Source organism: Apteryx rowi, unplaced genomic scaffold (assembly GCF_003343035.1).
Source record: "Apteryx rowi isolate R43461 unplaced genomic scaffold, aptRow1 scaffold_0, whole genome shotgun sequence".
Taxonomy (NCBI): domain Eukaryota; kingdom Metazoa; phylum Chordata; class Aves; order Apterygiformes; family Apterygidae; genus Apteryx; species Apteryx rowi.
In genome coordinates, this window is record NW_020447195.1 from 5469545 (window position 1) to 5489964 (window position 20420).

Genomic DNA, 20420 nt, shown 5'->3' on the forward strand with positions numbered 1-20420 from the left:
AGGATGTTACTTAGTTGCTTCTGCTTAGAAAGGCAAGGGAATTAATTTCATTATCCATCCATCTTCTTCCTCACAGCTATTACTGGCAGCTTATCCCACCTGAGAATGGGATCCTGGGGCCYGATCAAGAGAATGAGAACTTTGCCTACTGGTAAGTCATTGCTCTGCAGCCACTCTTGAGAGACTGCTTGGTAGAGGTTCATGGAAGAACAGGAATGGAACTATTCCCTTTACAAAATGCTAAATTAAAAACTAAAATTTCACCTTGGTGAAAGTGATATCAGCTGCAGTTGTCCACAAACCAGACCATCACAAGCATGTCTCCGGTGACCTTTGCAGGGAATGGTCCTGCTACAGAGTTTGGTGCTCTGGTCATGCAGTCAGACTTTGTTTTGCTGYGTGTGCCAATTGTGTTTCAAGTAAAGGTTTTCATTTTTTCCCTGGAAAACTGTCTTTTACCATTGCATATTATTGTATCACTGCTCATCTCCTCTCATCTCTCTCTCCCATTCATTTTCCTTTCTCTCCTCCGCTAGAAGAGTGTGGGTGAAGGTCCTCTGGGTTGTGTTTCACTCCTCCCCGGGAAGGAGTCTGGGTCTGGCACAGCTCAGGAGGTGGTGCTTAAATGAGCAAGGAGTTTGTGACTGAGTGGCACAGAAGAGGTGATTTGGCAAAGAGGGATCTTGGCTGGTGGGAGACCAAAGCCTACTTCAGTTATTTGGGTGTTCACTCTTTTCTTTGACTGGAGATACTATTTATTGCTGTTAAATCTATGTGCAGTTATAAAGCGAAAATAGGGCATAAAATTTCAGTATTTTGCACACCTACAGGTGAATGCTAAAACAGAAAAAGCATAGCAATAGCAAACTAAAAGTCCGAGGGTCGTGTGTGCTGGAAGGTCCTTTCTCCCTACCCATCTGTCTCGTGCTGCACAGACCAGATAAAGAGTGGGAGTCATTGAATGCTGTGGGCAAGTGTAGCCCATCACTACAGGCTTCTCAAAAGCAACTGGAAAAAAAAAAAAAGATTTACTCCAGCTTGTCCTTTTCTGATGTGTGCACATAAAGAATGACTGTAGTTCGGTCTCTGATATGATGTCCACAGCACAGTTCTTCTGACTTCAGGACAGCTGGCTCTGCTCCTGCTCCTTAGCACAGGCTTGCCTGTAAGAGCTCCTAGAAGCTGATGTTCCCAGTGTTTGGAATGGTAAGAGATCTACTGCTTTCTCATGTAATGAAACTTTTCCAAGTAGTTAAAGATTTCTCCTTTTCACAAAACATCTCCCTTATGCAGTTTGTACACTACAGAGTTGATAATAACAGTGTAGACTGAAACAGCACTGCTAGCTTATTTGCTTTGTGATTTGTGGTCRGATCATTGCATTTCAGTGTTTATCGATGAAAGGAAATTACTAACAAGATGCTGGTATTTACATTAATTGTGGCTTTGGGGAGACAGTCCAAAGAAAATTATGTGAAAGCCAGTTATTATACATCTCCCTAATAATTGGAATGAAACCCAAAGTTTATAAAACAAAAGTTGATCTCAAACAGATTTTAGCTGCTACTTGATATTTTCCTTTCTTCTCCCCCCCCACAACCCCAAGAAAAGTGTTGTTTTTGTTTTTGTTTAATCCACCTTTTAAGAGTATGAGGAACATGGCTTTAAAGATTGCATGTGTGCTACTGCAAAAGAAACGTGCACACCTATTTATTAGCAGATTTGGAACTAGTCGTACTTATTTACACTGAGCAGGATCTTAACATCCAAGGAGGCCTAGTGGAGTGGGTTAATTCTCAGGCATGATACATACTAAATGGCAGGGGGTTCTCAGTTAACATCGCTGGATTTGATTGCTTTTGTTTGACCTCAGCGAAGTCTTGGGCAGCTCTGTGCATTAAACAGAGATTTGGCTCCAAAAACCTCAAGGTAGTAGCACATTTCATTTATGTCCCACTAGATAATCTTGTGAAAGTCCTAAAACCCAATTTTGACTTCAGTTAGAACTGTTTCTGGACACTAATTCAGTGCTTTTGATGATATTTGAYGTATGATGAAAAGTAATTTAAGGTTTCTGAGGATGACTCATTTGCCAGAATAGTAGATCCAAGAAACAAACACAGATGTGAGATTTAAATTCTTCTTTGGCACAAAACACTGCCAGGACTCTTCATGCTATAAACCACAAACCATGCCCAATGGAGACCAGTAATACTTTTCTTTTTTTAGCTTTAACTAATAGGGTAGCTTCTGACTTCAAAGGTGAGCAGAGGTATAAATACATCTTGTTCTTTCACTGTATATCAGTGCTGTTTGTACATCCCCACTAATGGTGGGATTTATCTCATCAAACTCTAGATGCCTACACCTGAGCTTCTTGGAGGCTCCTTTCGTAATTAGTGGAGAAATATAGGCACTTCTGAAGTATGATTCATCTGACCTGCTGTAGATGCCTACTTTAGGGATGTGCCTGAAGTAAGGTGAAATTAAATCCTTCCCACAAGGTTCTCCTTAAGAAGGGGGGATTCTGGATGCTGTGGGGAGACAGTCTGGGCTCCCTTTGCTCGGATGATCCCGTTACCAGACTTCGTCCTTATGTCACTATGAATCCTCAGCAGATCCAGGCACAGGAACCATATGCCTACGGGCACGTGGCTGCACGGGGGAGTGTGTAGACCCCTTCACGCTGACCTTTCTTTGGGCTTATTCTGTTCACCCCTCCTCTTGTCCGAACCAAAGCACACAGCACTGTTTGATATACGTCTGGCCACCAAAAGGCTGCAGACTAAGTGTAACTGGCTTTAATTATGAAAACATAATTTAGTTCTTCATGTTTATAGGATAATTGTTTCTTTTTTAATATAATTTAAACTTTGCAATACAAGAAACAGGCCTGAACCTGTGGATGGAGTGTTGGAAACTGTCTGAGAAGATTAAGGTCTCTTAATTGATTTCACATAAACAGGTGTGACCGAATTCATCAGAAGAAGGTTAAGACTAAATGTATTCTGCTAATTATGCTGAAATTGCCACAGTGGGTGCTCGGTTGAGCAACTGGCTTCCCTTTGCAAGTGGGATCAGTTCTCAACTGTCAAATGGGAGTATTGACATTTCCTAAGCAAATGAACCAACCTGTCATGCATTGTTTTATTTTGAAAATCTGCTTTGCTAGTAGATACATTGCCGGTGGTAGATTTGGCAGCAGGACATGGGAATGTCCTTTTTGTGATGTGCTGCGACTGATGGCGTGGGAGGACAGGTGTCAAAGCAGTGCTATGTCTTTTCCTGAATTTTAGGAATCTGCGTTTATGAAAATCCCTGTTTTAGAGAAGCAAGGGGCTGGCTCCGCTTGAAACGCTTGCTACTTGCTCTCAATGTTTGTTTGTGTGACCTCTTGTAGTTAAGTCACTTTTTTTCTTGTTAAACTGAACTCTAGGCTTTGGAGATGCATAACATGGACAATGCTGTAATATAAAGGACATCCTTTGTCTTGAGTTTCAAAAAAGACAGCCAGCAAGTAGAGTAGAAAACTCCTCCTGCAGCTGAAAACATTGCTTACATTTTCTGCTTACTCTGCACTTTTTATCACCTGTCCTTCTAATCTTACATTTCAACCTTCTAATCTTACTTTTCAAGAGAATAAGGAAGAATCGATGATGTGTTGACCACAGCTGTAGAAAGGCCAAAAGCACTGCTCTTGATGCATCTTGTCACACAACGTACTATCACACCTAGGTGGTCTTTGAGATGGACAAATATCACAACACAGCATCATAAAGGCACTGCAATTACTTGGTGCTCCTGACAAAACCATTTGCTGATGAAATAGTTCTTGGAGTCTGCAAATTGAAGGATGACTAGTATTTAAGGTGTGTTTTCAGTGGCAAAATTTGCACATAGAGAGTGATCTAAAATTAGTTTGGTTGCTTAAATCACTGTTTCGTAATAGCCAAGATAGTTTGTAACATTGCAAATTAATCTAGAAAATCATATCCCACTTGCATTACTTCTAAGTTTAGAAGCCAAAGGCAGACTTAAATCAAGCCACTGCAGCTGAGGACTTGGTAGCCCTCTGACCATGTGTTCATGGTCAAAGTTTTGTATTTATTATTAAAGGCATCCCCCATCCATTCAGGCTTTCTGCTTAATCTGGGGGGGACAAGGATCTCTGAAGTATCGATCTTATTCTCAGTGGATCCCAGGAAGAAAACCTGCCTATGTCTGAGTCCTGAAAAAACTCATAGATGCAGTGGTTGCACTGGCTCGTTTTCTGAACGTGAATCAATGTTTTCATGCTGTTGCCAAAACGCTATATAGCTGGACTAAGGCCCGCAGAAAGGATCACAGGTAATCTTAAACTCCAGTTAGTACTGGTAAAGCATCAGCGGAAGACTATATCGAAGACTGGGCAATCCACACAGGGAAAGATGTGGACCACGTGAAGCATGTCCAGAGAGAAAGGACAAAGATAACAGGATAAATGCAGCCTACAAAGAAAGATTGAATTTGGGGTTGCTTTGCTTGAAGACAAGGCCAGGAAGGCATTATAATTCTTCAAAAAGCAGAAAATAATTTGTTCTCTATATCCACACATCCAAAAGAAGCAGTGTCTTGAATATAAAGCTAGACATCAGGAAAACATTTTAGCAGTAAGAGGATATTTTTAATAGTGTCGGATTCAGCTGAGGAAAAGCTAGACAAACACCAGTCTGGAATGACAAAGGGAAGAGCTGGAAGATCGCTTGAGATCCCTTCCAGCCCTGTTCTTCTATCGATTTTTATGATTTTTTCTTTCTTTTTTTTTAATTAACTGCTATAAGCACTCTTACATCGTGAGTTAGAATAAGTCATTTTAGAGAGCTGTAATTTCAGTTGCTGAAAATCCTTCCTTATTCCAAGCAATCCTGTCAGTTTAAATTTCTTGTCCTGGATTCCCAGCTTCCCTCCTAAAAATCATCTTCCTTTAAATGAAACATGATCAGAAAATGCTTTGTCAGTTCCCTTCCCTCTTGTCTGTGAAATTACCTATTGGTGAAACAAAAATGTTTAACAATTTTTGAGGCAAAAAAAAAAATCTTGAATTATTCTGATACAGAAAAGAACTACTTTCTCTTTGTTAATTTTTTTATTATTATGGGKTTTTTTACAAATAGGCATGGTCAGAAACAAGGTTTCTGTTTTGGACATAAACTCTCTTTTTCTGGGTAAAGTTTCCAGCTGTTACCACACAGTGATTTCTCCACATACTCATTGCACTGAGCAGTTTTTGTGGAAACCTATTTTCTAGTGAGTGTCTTTAAGGCTCGTTTTGGCAGTTCTTCACAGAAACTATCGGCTCTGTGCACCCAGGCTCCATTAGATTCGAGACCGATGCGAATGCCCGGGTTTCTCTGCTTTTCTGAGAACACAAGCTATAAGTTAACCACAAGAGCTCAGAGCTGGCTGAAATGGCATTGGAACTGATAAAAACTTAAGCTCACAATCTTAAATTTTCAGATAAATTCGGGCACTTTGTATTTACCCCCTGTCTAACGTGAACCTCATTTGATTTAATCAAAGCAATCGTTTAGGCTCCCACCTCCTTGCTTTTGCGCTGCCGAGTGAATCAAACCCTAAAATCGGGACCTGCTCCGTGGTAGCTTGAAGCAGGAAGGCGGCTGCGGGGAGGCAGATGGGGGGGGGGGGTAGGTGCCTTTTTGTCCGATTCGAGCGTGCCGCTGCACGGCTTGCGTATGCAAACGGGATACACGCTTGCTYATTTGAATGCAAACCGGTCGTAGGCAAAACATCTTCAGGGCATGGCTAGAAAGGGGGAAATGATTGATTGGAATAAGTTTCCAAGTGATTTATCTAATCCAAAGTCATTTTCCACATCCTCTTCAATTGATTAAAAACCAGCACAATGCACTGAAATTATTTTGCTCTCCAAGGTGAGAGGTAATACAGGAATTACTGGTACTTTTCCGAGGTTGGGAGTACTGAGCTCTTGGCCCCCTGCCTCATAATACAGCCCAGGCTGGTACAAGCAGTTCTGCAAAACGTGTAATTTTACTTCACTTGTATTAATGATCAGGAAACGTATACTTTTAAAATGATCTCTACTGTACAATTACATGTGTTTTGATGGAAATGTGTTGTTTTTTTTTTTTAATTAGTTTCATTCCCATAATGACACTAGCTAGACTCTGTTCTATTAGTAAGCAAAAGCGTTGCATTCTTTCGTCGGGCTGCTCAGCTTTCGAAATCCAATTCCGTTTCTATTCAGAAACTGGATCAGATCTCATTATAATGAAGTTCCTCAGCCCTGGAGAAACTTAGATCCCTAATCAAGCTCTGTTTTTAAGGTCTATGACAAACATTTGAATATATTTATCAATCAAGTTCTGTTTAAAACAAAGAAAAAAGGATGTCTGAATCCCTAGTCTGTGGCTTCCTATTTATTTTCTTGTACAGCTGTGGTAATGGTGAGTGGAACAATAATCTATTCTCTGTGTGTGTGTGTGCGTGCCAGTTAGGACTAGAAGTAATGGGATAAATTCCAGGTGAGACAGGATATTCATGCTACTTAACAAAATTTGATTTATTTCGAATTGCCTGAGAAAGAGCAGGATAAATCGGGTTGGATTTTGAAACTTTAGGATCATAAATATTATCACAGACTCTTTTGCCCTTTGTTGGAGGGAACATGAAAACCACTGAGTGTTTTGGGGGCCTGGCTGCAAATAGTGGGACTTTGGAGGTGGGGTACGCGCTGGCCGTGGGAATGTCGCTGGCTGTCTGCAAATGTTTCTCTGGGACTGCAGATTGAGATTTTATTGTGTAAATGAAACATCAGGTATTCATTTTCCACATACGAGATGCAGTAATTACTGCGCTCACACAGTAGATGACAGCTGTTATCGTTCTGATGAAAAGAGCCCTAAATTAAAACCCTGTTCCTTTGCGTAGATCTCTGTCAGAAACAAATGTTAATTTTCTTGGATGGTCAGTCTTGTTTCTTGGGACCTCTAATAGGCACAAAAAAGGACAAGGTCTTTGTACTCTTGCATTGGGGTTTCCCAGGCATTTAGGTCGTTTTGTAGTCGAGAGAATAAATCTACAGTTAATTTTGGCTAGATTTGAGAATATACCTGGCATTCAGACTTCAGCTAATACTACAGCATTTTGCTTACCTGGGGATTTGGGAGGCATTACTGAAGGCTAAAAACTACCTCGATCGGGGGGATTTTGTTTGCTTGGTAAAATGTGGTGCACTGGCAGGAGTAGAAGAAGGTTAAATGAGCAGGACACATTTTAGCACAGATGTCTGCTCCTCGGACAGACCCTGCTCTGCCGATCCAGGCAGACAACTTTGCCCTGCTTTTTGACTGGAGAGTTGCTTGGATGGATTAAGTAGGTGACATGTGTTTGGGTAACAGACATTCAGACTGGGGAGGTGCTGTTTGTACACCCCTGTTTTCTTTGGAAAACTTTTTCCAGTTACAGGAGATTAAAACCTTTAATATATCATGATTTCAGGTTGGATGTTAACTGCCAAGCACTGCTGCACTCTTGAGCTAACGAGTTAAGAAAAGAATGCATTTGTTGAAAAAAGCACATTTTCTATACAGAATAACTGCTATCCACTAGCTCTTTATGCAGGAGACTTTTAGGATATGTGGGAATCCAAAATATTGGTTTCTGTAAAGGAAAAAGCAGAAGGAGAGGAAATAAAAGGGGAGAAAATGCAAAATTCTCTGTGATATCAAGTATACAGCTTTACTTAGCTCAAAAAAATTTATACATGTAGTGCCAGCCATGAGGGCAACAAATGGTGCTCTRCTCCTAATGCATCTTGATAAACTGTTTGAGCCACATAGAAAGGTGCAATAACTTGGCCCCTCATCCAGGAGGTCTGTTGTGGTCCTTATCCTGGAGCTCCTGGAGAGAGCGGAGCTGGCAGGAAGCCCTGGCACGGGGCAGTGGGGGCTGAGCAAACGGCAGGACTGAGAGCTTCACCGTGCTCGTCTACCCACCGGCACGTACCTCCGACTGCTGCCGGAGACCTCGCAGTGCCACGTCACCTGCAAAGTACGTCATACGGCTAATAATATCCTGGTAGTTGCTCTTGATTTCTGCTACGATGAGTAACACAGTGGTATGATTTAAGGCAGGAAGAGCAGTCTGTCTCTATTAATATTGTTTGGGATGACCTCTGTTTTAAGAGAACAAGAATTAGGGCTCCAAGAAGGCTATTTTGATTTTTTTTTTTTTTTAAAACAGTATATCATAGTTGGTGTTAATTTCCTTCAAAGTATGGATAGAGAGAAGAGCTTGGGGGGAGAAAAAAAGATGCAGGGTGAAGCCCTGGACTCGAGGGGCCTTGCTCTGTGCAAGTTAAGACACAGCTTGAAGGTCAGAAGAGAGACTTGAAACACTCAGAAGTCCTGGGGCTTGTTGGGAAAAATTTGGATCTGCTTTGGATTGCAAGCCCCGTTCCCATACCAGGGATTGTCCATAAAGCAAATGAAAATCGCTGAATTGTCCCCCAGAAACAAAGCAATCTGATCAATTTAAGAATAACACAGATTCTTTATTTTTTTGAAGGCAATGATAAATCATCAATTTGGAAAAATACTGTACATGTCCCAAAGCAGAACAGCAACAATAAAACTCTCTTGAGTAAATATTGCAAAAGAAACTTTGGATGTAGCCATGCCCTCTATCTGTTTAAGATGGTTCACTGCAAACTGTAACTCTTCTGCAATCTTACAGTGGCCCAGTTGTGAAGATACCAGACTCCTGGTTTTCTGAGGTAGAGAAATGTTCCCTTAGATTTCATAGATAAGAACTTTTTGGTGCTTAGTAGCATTGTTGAGATATATCTATATATAGAGAGAGATATATAGATGTATCTTTTTTTTTTTCTTCTCTCCAAAACTGCAAAGATAGGGTGAATATTGCCTGCGGATTTCATTACTTTAGTGAGTGTACCATTTGCATGTGCAAAGTCTTTGGAGTTTTCATGTTGTATAGATTCTCCTTGACTACCTGGCTGAGAAAGGAAATGTGAGTTTAATGGGTTTTTGTACTTGTAAAAGCTGGCTGGGCTGGGCTGGAGATAAATGTCTTAGCTCTGAGGCCTTGCAGTTTATGGGAACCCTACACATCCCTCCTGCAAGGGAGACACGATGGCGTGCTGGTGCCTTTTAACTCAGACCCAGGGCTGAATTTAACTTGGGTTTCTAAGCCTAAAAATTGCCAGAAGCCTTTTTTTTTTTTTTGGTTGTTCTCCTTTGGGCGTATGAAACAAGTTAGGGCTCTATCCAAACAGACATGCATGCAATTTTTCTTAATCAGGCAGTTGACTTTATTTTAGGTAGTCTCTCTTTGTGGCTGGGTAACTGGTGTGCTTTTTTGGTGGGGCGGTGGAAGGAGAGGAGGCCGGCGCTCGCTCAGCGCAGCGTCCGCTCTCGCACCCGGCCTGGCCGCGACGGTTGGGTTTCACCGAGGAGCAGGACATGTTGTGCTGCTTCTTCTCCTTGCTTGGCTGTGCCTCAGGCCCTGTGCAAGCAGTTGCAATTTTGGGTTTTGCAAACATTAGAACTTCACAATTTCCTGAATGCTCCTGCCATCTGTTTATTCCTGCCTTTTATTTATATTAATAGAAGTGCATGCAGACACAGAACTGAGGTTTAAAAAAAAAAGTTCAAGCCAATACTTGCAATTTTTTCTGAGATATTTTCACAGCTCTAATATTCAAACACTGCTTTCACTAATTAAGTTTTCTTAATTATATGATTTGCAAGATTAAAAGGCCACTGCCAATATAAACCACATATTGCCCCTAAACTGTTAGATTATTAAACTGAATTTTTTAAATTAATTTTTACTTGCCATGATTTGTATTCTGTTTGTTCTGTGCTATTTTAAGCTTGGATAATAAATATCATGTTGGTCTCATGTTCGTTTGTGGACAATTCCAAGTTTTCAGTGCTACGGGGTAAAGGTTTGAAATGCAACAGCACAGTTTTTTGTTTTGTTTTACAGGATTGTTTTCTTAATTCTATTCATGTTATGCTTTATAGAAGACTTATTTTTAAAATAAAAAAATGGACTAAATATAAGCTGACAGCATCTCTTGAAATGATATTGTTTATGACAGTATAGAGCAGAGGCACAAAAAGTCAGAGGTCATTTTTTTTTCTTAATGCGCAGTAGATTCTCATATATGCAAGAATGTCTGGATGTGTAAAGTGTCTGTACAAGACTGAGTCATCTCTTCTCTGATGGGATTTCTCAGGGCTATTGCTATAAAAACTGCTTGTGATAAACCCATTACCAGAAAGATGTTTTTTGCAACCCTGGCATGTCTTATCTGAACCGACTAGCTACCTGGTGATGGCCACAGCTCATCATGGAGGCTGCAGGTGGGTGCCTGGACGTGAGGAAGATCACTGGGCAAAAGCAAGAGCTGGGGAGCTGGATGGGAGGGCAAGTTAGGATGAAACTGATGGGAGCAATCAAGACATACCTGTGCCRCGGATGTCGAACAGAACACGGCCAGTTTGGTTGTTCTGGTTCAATGGGTTGGCCCTTAAATCAATCATGCCCAGCCCTACTGGAAATGAAATGCCTGTTCCAGTGGCAGTGGGATCTATTTTTCAGGGAAAATCAACTCTATAGATGGCATCCCAGGGCAATGCAAGAATGCCTGAGAATTTGGTCCTGAGAGTCCTTGTCCTGATAATGCATTGAGAAGTAACAGGTGCAGGCAGAGCCTGCTGGAGATGCTGTAGCTCAAACCTGACCATCTCTGTTGTGAGTGCTACAGCTCTTTGTAGGCGTGACATGGAAATAATAGCCATGGTGGGATGCAGGAAGGGATAAAGCAAAGCATTATCCTGTGTTACGCAGCATTTTCACAGATAGTACAAAGTTCTCATTGAAAGCAATGCTGATCAGTACTAGGAGCTCAGTCTTTAGGTCAAAAGCATGGTAACTATATTAATATAATTTCAGTATTGGCTTCTGCATGTTTGCTATCTTAGGCAAACCGAAATCTGTACATGCTTCATGGTGAGCAGAAACTTGCATAACAGCTAATTGTCAGCTGTTGGAGCTTGTTGTACAATGGAGGAAGGGAGAAACTCTGCAGGAAACTTGCTTATTATAATTTTTGCCTAAATTTCAAATACCGTGGGCCAACACTACAAAGCACAATATAGAGCTATCCCAGATTAGCAAGCAGTTAAACCGATGTATACGAGCCATAGAGTTTATAACTACAGAAGTCTCTTCCTGCCAGCATGGGCAATGAGAAAATATTCTGTTGCATTATCTAATGAATAGCTTACATGATTATTAACTGCACATACTTTTCTGATCCATAAAATGTAGACCTTGTTCTGTGTCCAAGCCAGAACAGGCAACCCTTAACACCCACTGACTTCAGCAGATACTTGTCCAGGTGCAAAGGACTACTTGCACAAGCAAATAGTAGGACTAAGGCCAATATATGTTCCTTGCTGTTTGAAACACAGCGGCCTCTTAAGGAGAGCTGGAATCTGTTCAAACAGCAACAATAGTACTGAAGAAGTGAGAACACGAAACAGAAAAATAACTCCTAATTCCAATTGACTTTTGAGAGGTTAGCCAAGTCAGTATCATTGACTCAAAATTTATGGAGAAAAATTAAGATTCTGAAAATGTGCTATTGAGGATGGATTTTTAAGAGTACAAGGTTCTGAATTCTTTTTTCTCCCAGAAAAAGTAAAACTTAATGTGTTTAGAAGAAAGTGTGTTGAGCACATGCACATAGTTTTAGATATTGGAGAAAGAAGATTTTTTCCTTGAAAGAAGATGGTCAATCTTTTCAACATCTGACAGAAACAAGATGTATTCAGCAAAGCATGAGCTGGTGGAGTTAGGAGCATGGGGAGAAGCTTTGTTTCAATTCATGACTTCCAGAAAAATACATATTGAGGGGGAGGGGAAAAAAAGAGGCACTGTGTGAGCACACGCAGTGGGATGACGATGCAGACATGCCATTAACTTCAGACACTGTCTTGAGATTGACCTTTCTCGGAGCCAAGACTGAGTTTCTTCAGAAGGCTGTCTCTGTTATGCTGCTGTCCCAGTTTGTGATGACTATTTTTTTTTTTCTTTTCCACTGCAAAAGATCGTGGATTGAGGGACTGTTCTCATGATCTGTTCAGTGTTCCAAAGGGGCTGATTAATCTGAAAAACCCAACAAGACAGCTGAAAGTGCTGCCAAAAACTGTCATCCATCCTGTTTTCTCAACTGCCAGCTTTCTGTACTCTTGCTGTAGAGACAGGTCCGCTCTTAAAGATGCAGCTTGACATTTTCTAAAACAGTAGCAACAGGGTAAATCACAGGGGAATGATTTAGGGGTCTCTGAGTTTTTCTTCTATTTTGTTGCTTCTCTGAGGACACAGTGCAATTAATCCAGTGGTGGAGAGGATGGGAATGTTCTGGAGGGAAAGGTGGCCCTCAAAGGGTCAACAAGGTGGAGTTCACACGGCTTGTTGTCCGCGCCTCTTCGCCTCGCTGACACCCAGCAATAGGAAAGGTGGATTACCCAGAACTGCATTTCCCATGCTCACATTCCCTTAAAGCTGTAATAATGTTTTATTTTTGCTCTGCATGGGAGTGTGAACACTGATGTTAAGCACGAGAAAAAGAGGCTCCTTGATTGTTGACGGGAGAATTTTGGAGCTCTGGAAAGAGCAGGATATGGCGCCCCAGCCATCTTCCACTTGACCCACATACTGTGCTTATGCAATGCAGTGCAAGTCTCTGTCCCCCTCTTGTGGCTAATGAACACACAGGTGGAGGGTGGCAGAGCCCATGGTGGAGGCCTTCAGCCCTGGCAGCGGAGGTGTGACACCTCTGGACTGAAGTCCTGGGCTTGGCACCTTTCAGATGCCTGATCTGAGTGCCTTGTTGGGACTCCCTAATCTTCTTCAGCTGTAGAAACAAAAATCAAAAGGAAAAAATAATTTAAAAGAAAACAGGATAACTGCAATCGAAAGCTTGAGGGAGTGTTTAATGGGGCCATTAATAAATGACTCAGGCAGCCAATAGGACATAGCCTTTGGTCTCGTGCCTTGCAATACTCCAGAGGCGCACTGTAATGAACCCATAAAACGTGCCCCATCAAGTCTGAGTGCTTTAGCACAAAGCACTCCTGAATTTAATGTATGGTAGATGGCAAAGTGGAGCCTCCAGTAAATGCCTAGGACAGATGGTGCTGAGTAAACCTCATAAGGGATGGATCTTTTTTTTTTTATAAGGGAACCTTCAAGTATTTTTAGAATTTTAAGGAATACCCAAACACTCTAGTTAGAGGAGCAACCTTCTGAACTTTAACTTGCTAGGAAACCTGTGTATTAACCCCCAGCAAGTATGCAAATGGTGAAAGGTGTAAATGTCTCCAAGAATGTTTTGCTCTGGTAGCAGTACATTTTGATCCTGGATATGGCTAGGGAAAACAGTGCATTGTAACAGCAATCATTACTGTTCTAGATCCTCAGATAGCATAGTGTAGAGTGCTACAGAAGCCCCTAACTAAAGATTAAATTTGATTAAATACACTCCCAGCAAACTAGCTGTGCTGTGCCAATTAACTTGGAAACGCAGTAGTGTTTTATTGCTTTAGGAATGAATGGTACTTATTGGCTTCTTATGTAACAGTTTGACTTCCTCACCCAGTCAGAAAATTGAGCATCTGTCAGACCATCAACCCATAAATGTCTTCATTAGATCAGATAAACAGACCATGGCAAGCCAGAAAGTGGGAAGGTACCACCCTTGTGCCTGGGGGGCTGGACYGACTTAACAAGTTTAGAACTAGGGAGCTGGCTATGTAAAACAGGGAGAAATGCTCTGGGTGAAGAGATACAGAAGAAAGCTCCTCAGAGATGGGCCAAGATGCAGCAGTGAAATAACCACTCTTACGGCCATAAGGGACTCTTCCCTCTCCATGTTACCACTAAACAAAACCTTGGCAAGTGACCAATTCGGGAAGCTGTCCCCAGATAAATTGTTGAATATCATTCCAGTATTTGATCTTGAACCTACCAAAACCTGAGTGCCTTCTTCAAGGCACGGATGTTGCTTGATTTGAAGGAGCGGGGACCCAAGGAGCGAGGTTCGTACCTGCCTCAGTCGTGTTTGCTAGAGGCTGGCTTGCGATGTTCCCATGTGGTTTCCTTGTGCACTGTTTGTCACTGTCAGAGACTTGTCCAGTGGCCTGTGGAGACCTGATTTTTATTCTCGGTGAAGGAGCCTTCATCCTGCTGAGCCTTTCCTTTGCCTTGCCTCTGCGCATGGTGCCCCTGCTTTTGGGAGGGAATGAAAGACTTTGCAGGACAAGCCAAAAGCATCACCATTGGCCCACAAAATGTTTTTACTCCTGGCTAGGGCTGCTCCAATACATTCTCAAAACTTAGCCTTGAGGGGTTGTACAACCCTTCCACCTAACCTCTGGTACAATAAAGTCTGTGGCACTGGCAACAGAGATGTTGATACTACGGTAAGAGATGGAAGTCCTTATTTACACATGGATGTTTTACGATTTCCAGTAGAAGCACTGACAAGAAATGGAGAAGACTATGGGAAGATCAGCTTTTAAATGCTCTTGCCCTGAGTCTTCCTTCAAAGTGAGAAATTCTTTTTCATCTTCCAAAACTCTTACTTGGCTCTGGGCTCTGATAAATCTTTCCCTTTAAATAAAGCTGCCGCTGTTGCACAACCTTTGGTCTTGCAAAACGCAAAGCTGTCTGTTACAACCTCAATTATAGGTTAGAAGAGGCAGAAACTTATTTGATGGACTGTAACAGCAGGATTTACCTTCACTGTGTGTCTGAGTGAAAAGGGCCAACCCTTATGACAGAGGCCAGGTCAGGAACTTAGGGTTTTATCTATCAAAGTAAATTGAAGAGTAGGAAAACCTTGAAAGAGAGATTTTTAGCTCATATCTAACTTCTAAATGAAGTCTGAGCTGATACATATGTCTATATGTCTGTGTAGTGTGTATATAGAGGTAGTGCCGCTCTGCACTTCGAGTACCCGTTCCCTTGCAGAGCAGTGAGGGCCACTAGAGCTGCTTACATATGTGCTGCTATTGAGACAAAATAATTTAGTTTCTGTTGAGTCCGTTCTTTGCTAACTTAATCTGAAACAAAATAAGCTTGGTGCCATGTGAGATAAAATCAGTAGCTTGTCAACTTCTGTGATTTTTACTGGGAGATTGATATTTTGCAGATTTTGGTCTTTGCAAAGCTAGAATCATGATTATCTGAAGAAAAAAGCTTTAATTAAAAAGAAGTTTCTAAATATCATTGTTGCAGGAAAAAAAATGAACTAGTGTACTGAAAAAGCCAGTAAGAAAACCCAAAACATGTCTTAAAAACATGTCCGTTTTGTTTCCATTTTCCTGTTGGCAACCCATGGGATCCTCGGTGAGCACAACCAAGTTTGGGTTTTTTTTCTTTTTTCTTTTAACCCTTGGGTTGACGTTAATGAAGTGATCACCCTGCCAATGAAGCCAAAGCTGTTTGCTTAACTGTTGACATTTTTTCTTACCCCATTGCAATTCCCTTGAGGAGCTAAAGCCAAAGTGCATAAGGAACCTGCTGTTCCTTATGTGAGTGCTCTGCTTGCCTGGGAACCGTAGCTCGGAGGTGCCTCGGCGAGCCTTTCGCTCGCAGGGAGCCCATCGACTGGGTGCTCTCAGTCTTGCCTGGGAAACCTGTGGATCTGATGTCCTGTCTGGGTCCTAACTGGAGCCATGAAGCCCTGGCTGGTAGTCTTTTTCCTATTCAAAATGAGATGAAAACCCAAGGCTAGACCGGCAGTAGCATTTCCCTCCCCCACCATGCTGTCCAGTGCAGACACATATATGTTTGATTTATCTCTGCCCCAGTGTGTTAGAGCAGAGGGAGTTTAATGCTTTGTATGGGGAAAGAATTTAGGATAAACCTGAATGTACTCAGTTTAAAAAAATAAAGAACTAGGTGAAAGCGGTAAATATGGTAACTATGCCAGTCTCTCCCAGTCCACTCTTCTGTTACATTCTTGTTATACAATAGTAAGAGCTATTGGAGCGAGCACTGTTGAAAGATGGGGGATTTAAAAGAGAGCTGTGATGGTTGGGTTGGATCGCTGCCTATATTTGGACTGTATTTATTATTCCACTTCTATTAAGGTGCTTAAGTTATTCAGAGTTGGGTTTAGACAAGAAATAAATATCTGGGCAGCTGTGACTACATGTCTGTTTGTGATTAGTCATCACTACAACTCTTTAAGAGTTGGATTTACCAGTAAATTGTTAAAATTCCCACAAACAGAGGACATCATGGTGAAAAAGTTGACTTTTATTTTGTTGCATTTGGCTGGAAATTTGACCTAGAGCAATCCAACAGGCCAAAGAGGAGAGATGCTGACGGCGCATACAAGAATGAACTATTTAGAATTTTCCTTCCTGGCAGGTGCTATTTCCTGTAACTCACCTGTTGGGATCCAGAGGAAAACAAAAAGATGGCAGGAAAAGGTATATTGGTAATACTTGTTAGCAAGGGCAAATGAAGTTAGTAAGGGAGAGCCTGAGCCCAAATACACTGAAGTCACTGGGGTCTTTCTGTTGTCTTCAGTACGTTTTGGGTTCGCTTCTCATTATAAGTGGCAAGGAAGGATCAGACACTGTCTGATTTCAACCTGAGACAGGTACTGCAAGGGAGACTTCCGTATGCACTGGTTTCTTATTTGGCAAACATTAATAAATAGGATTTCAGTATATTCCGCGTTTCTGGCCACTGCAAAATATCACACTGCAACTGCAGCTTCTGTAATTCTCCTTGATAGAGAAAAAACATAAAACATCACCATTTTCTCTGTCCCCTAAAATAGAAGAGAGGGCACTCACAATTACAGTGGAAAAGATGACAAGAAGAATGTCCAAACAAGAAGCTTCAGTTGAAAGTAAAAGGAGAACTCTTAACAGCCCCCCTGCTCGCCCTTGACAAAGGGGAGAAGAGAGTTATTTTTCTGCTTAAACAAGTCCTGCCACAAGCTTTTGTTTTAGTTCAGGCTGGCATTGCTTGCTGGGTGGGGGAAGCAGGGAGGAAACACAGCAGTGAACTGTGGCTCTTGCAGTCCATCACTGCTAGCAGGTGAAAGCATTGCCCRGGAACGGTTAGGTGAGGGAAGGCCCATCCGGCCGGTGAGATGCTAATTGGGAGTGGGGGGAAATGGGGATTCGGTTTCGTCCCCTGCCACACACACTTTGGGTAACCCGGGGCATTTTGCTTGCAGGTGGGGCTAGTCATGTCATGTCCCTGAGGTAGCTAGGTTAAGTGCTATAAACTACGTTCCTGGGGAGCCTTTCTCTCCGCCACCTATTGCTCTTTGCATGGCTGAAGTTAGGTGCCTGGAGCAGTTGCTGCAGGCACCTCTTTCCCTTCCCCTTCTCCTCCTTAGCCTCTCTTTGTGCTTTGTTTTTGGAAGTGTTTAAATACATCACATAGACTATGCCAATGGGGGCTATGCGAGTCCTTAAAATGGAGGTGGGCAACATGTAGACATTTGCGTGACTGGTGTTCGTTGCCTAATTAGAAGAATGCCTATTTGAGAGAATTTTGTTCTCATTAGCCATGCAGGTCTTATTAGCCGTGAGGATTAGCAACCAGGGCTGCAGTGCACAGGTGCTGGGAATAGTTGATTCTCAGGTCACGGGAAACGGAGCTTTGCCTGAATCACGTTGTCTGCCATTGCTAATGAACGAGTTAGATGAAAACTATGATTACTTTGGCATGGTTCTGGGTATCATGAAAATCATCTGGATGTTAGTCTTCAGTGCTCAAAGCACTGCATCCAGATGGGATGGAGGGGTCGCAGAGTTGTGTGGCCTTGACTAGTACAACCTAATTTGATCCTGAAATCATCAAGCTCGGGGTCATCTCTTCAGGTACAATAAGGGCCTGTGGAGAAGTTTGTATAACAGCAGTCGATGCCTTTGTAATTTTTAGGTGTGTGTGGGGGTCATACCAAATAACTTACGCTATTCAATGTTAGGGAAACTTCTCGGTTTCATTTCCAGCCTAGCCCCACCACCCACGAGAACTGCTGGATATGAAAGAGAAAGTTTCCCAGGTTTGCAAAATGGATCTAGTGCGAAAGGTTATTGGCAAAGCCTTGTAGTTTCTAGTATCAGATCAGTGCAAATGATAAATCAGATGCTTAACTGAGAGAGAGATTCTTGATGCCTGGTTTGTTTATTAGGGGACATGTTTGTAAGATGTACTTTTCTTGGGTCAGTTGAGCTGCTGTTACTAATGATGCTGTGCGAAGGTTAGGAAGTGTTCTCTGTCTGAAAACTCCAAGACTGAAAAAGTTATGTTCTATGAACAACTTGGGATGGATTTCTCACACCAAGTATTGGTCCTGCTTGTTTAACCCAGAAATATGTGTTTCTGACCTTCTGACTGCCTTGTCTGAGGCTCTTGGCTTCTCATTTGGGAATCACTGTGTAGCCACCACTCTGAGTTAAGCCTGAGGAATTGCACATTGGATRTATAACACATTATAAAAATACTAAATACTCTTGTAAGTACATTAGGCCTCAGGTGTCTGAAACAGGGCATCCAAAAGTAGTTAATTCTTCAGAATTTTAGTCTTTTGCTTTGTACTCTAGCTATAAAAAACAGCTTAACTTATAAAGGTGTTGTAAAGATAAATTCATTAAAGTCTAGGAAATAATCTCTCAGAGCAGTAACAGGGGCTATTAAAAGGGTCATGAAATACTTAAGAACAACTCTGTTTTGCCAAGACTTTTTGGATAACAGGTGGTAAATAAGGCTTGGGACATCCCACGCACGGAGAGGATTTCTGTTCCACCAGCACCATCTCCCCCTGTGCTGAGGAACAAGGTCCTGTGGGGACAGCGGAACAATACTGAAGCACAAGGGGGTTGAATTAGTTCACACAGGTTTCTTAAAATTTAAACATTTGTTAATTCAAGCATCTCCAAGCTTCTGGAGTCCTGGTTATGCAACTGTAGAACATCATTTTCTTTCTCTTTCAGTGAGTAACTAAATATTTGCACTGTGGTAGTACTGAGTAGGCACAAGCTGCGTTCCAAACGCAAAGCAAGGTGCAGTTCCTGCCCCGACTTGTAGGTGTTTTTCTGATGAAATCCTTTGCTAATGATAAGACTTCTGCATACACTTGGTTATTTTTGTTCTTCTGATTCCTCTTAATATACCTACTATAATTAAAAAAACCCAAAACACTGTATATGAACCTTCACAACTGAGCAATTCACTGGCACAGGAAATGGAGATTCCTTGCCTGTACCCTGCAAGTGGGACCAGGCAGAGAGGCACAGAAAAATTAACTTTACAACCAGAAGCAGTCCAGCTCAGCCTTTCTTAAGGGAAAAATGTGGCTGTGCTGTGTTTGAACTGTTTATACTAGCCTGAGCTAGTATGGCAGTGGGTAGTACTGCATGAATATGTCTCATGTGACTGACCTCTCCAAAGGCAGAAAGTGCTGCTCAAGTTTTAAATATCAATTGTTAAATACCCTGTGATTCTTCCTGAAGCCGAAACACACTCTTCGTCTAGTGCAATGTCCCAGATTTGTTTATTTTTCTTTGCCAGCACACTTGGACCTAGATGGGTGCAGTGCTGAATGGGGTGTGGATAAATACCGCAGCCCCATGATATCATTCCCATTTTAGCAGATACTGGCAAGGCAGTAAATCATGCAGTTTGCACTGAGTCTTGATGAGTTCTCCCAAACTAAGAAGTATAGTACCTTGAAAACTTGTGCAATCCTCTTTTTAATCCATGCATGAAGACATCCTCAGTGTTTACATGACATTTACTGTGCAGTGTGGCACAGGCGTGGTACAATTCGCACCCTCACAAGAGGAGCTGTCGTTGAGTGACAGCCCTGCTAGATGTGTGTCTTGATTCCAGCTTCAAAACCTTGATGCAGGAGAACTCTGTGGTCCATCTCCTCTCCAAAGCTCCGTTTTCCCCCTTCTAGCCTGACCTAAACTGAATTTCACAGGAAAAAGTATGAGCAAAGAGCACTTGGAGCATGAAACATGCTTCTCTCAACTTTGCAGACCTGAAAAACAGTTGAGGATTCAGCTAACTCTTATTAACTGCAAATCTTTCCACCGACCCTTGCAGGGAGCTTTACGAGATCTCTGATCATGGGTAGGTTGCCTTGATTTTTCTTTTCCCTTCTCCCAGTCTCCTTTCCAGAGATTCAAAGCACTTGCAGCTGCCTATGAAGTCTGGGAACGAATAAAAGAGCCACAGATGTTTAAAAATGACTGCTTTTCTTGAAGCTGAAATTGTCACCTTTCTTACCATTCAGAATCCTTACATAACTAATGAAAAATAAC